Consider the following 1497-nt stretch of genomic DNA (forward strand, 5'->3'; position numbering starts at 1 on the left):
GAGGGGATGGAAAACACATGGCTTAGAGTACCTGGCGTTGACCTCAGGCAGCAGGATTGCTTCTGAGAATGAAATTGTTAATGCTTTGTAACATCCCGTTGGCGGTTGTCACAGGAATATTGTGGGTTGCTTATCTGTGAGGTAAAGGTGCTAGAAGAACACGGTGACTAAGTTTCCTGGAATAAATGAAGCACTGGCTTCCTGAAGTATGTGAACTTGCATAGCATAACAAAACGGGGATCTCCATTCTCTGGACACTGTGGATGTCTTCTTTGCCTGCACATTTCCTAACTTAATCTGGAAAGGGGAAATATTGGAGAGCTTCACTGTTGATGACTCATATTTAAGATAAAACACATTTTTTAATAGCAAGAATAATCAGTCATCAGAGTAAACTGGCCAATGCTGTAGTAAATCTTTTGGCACCCTGAGACCAGAGGAGCTCTTTCTGCTCTTTTTCAGTTGCAAAATATTGAGTTCTGTGGGATCACTGGACAGAACTTAGTGCTTCATTTTCTGTTTCAGATTACACGATAACACAGTCTCTTCAAACCAGTAACTCATGACCATCCATTGAATTAAAAGCAGTCCGGCAAATGTTTCATATGCCAGTACTACGTATGTTTTCATTTGCGTTTTTTAAAATCATATTTCACATAGTGCTAGACACTTCCCTTCCCTCTCAACATCAATTTAAGGCCAAAATGTGATATGTTGTCTCCTTCCTTAGTGCTAGAGGAAGAGATTGCCTTTTTCTACAGTGTATCTGTAGAAATCAACCCAGTGTCTTGGAGATTCTTTTGAGGAACAGCCCCCATCCCAGCAAGGGGTTAGAGGGTTTGCTAAACACTTTTTTTTTTTTTTTTTTTTTTTACCCAAGTAAAGTCAAGCTTGTGCAATAGGATGGTGCATGTGTTGGCACTCTTCCCTGCTTCCCTCGTAACTCTTGAACTTGCTGACCAGTTTCTATTCAGTTTTCACAGAAGGGAAGCAGTTGCTGTGATACCAGCTTCTTATCTTCCTGTAGCTTACTGGCATCTGGGCAGAGGAACGGAGCTCTGGTGTTGCTCACCACCAAGGGGATGACTGCTGAGTGAGCTCAATGTTTTGTAGACACCAGAGAGTCCACATGAAGAGGGTAAGGGCAGCCCAGACAGCATTGTTGGAGACTGCCCTTGGTGACATCTCCAGAAATGAGGATGCTTTCCAGAAGGAGCAGGAGCAGATCCTGGCCTCGGCTGTGCTTTCTGGCCAGGGCAACCAAGCTGGCGGGGAGGGATGACTCTGGCACTGCACTGTGTGCTGCAGCAGCTCCAGCTCCGTGCCAGGCGCAGCCCCCAGCGCTTCTTCCTCCAGGTTTGTGGTTAGCGCAGCAGCTAACTCAGCCCACCCCGACCACAGCCTCTGCAATGTGCCCTCCTCCAGAGCAAAGCCTCGATGTGCCAGTCCTGGTGGCTCTTCTCTGCTCCTGTTTAGGACAAATGGCTCTTAAACAGC

Source organism: Chlamydotis macqueenii, chromosome 12 (genome assembly GCF_036417535.1).
Source record: "Chlamydotis macqueenii isolate bChlMac1 chromosome 12, bChlMac1.mat, whole genome shotgun sequence".
Taxonomy (NCBI): Eukaryota; Metazoa; Chordata; class Aves; order Otidiformes; family Otididae; genus Chlamydotis; species Chlamydotis macqueenii.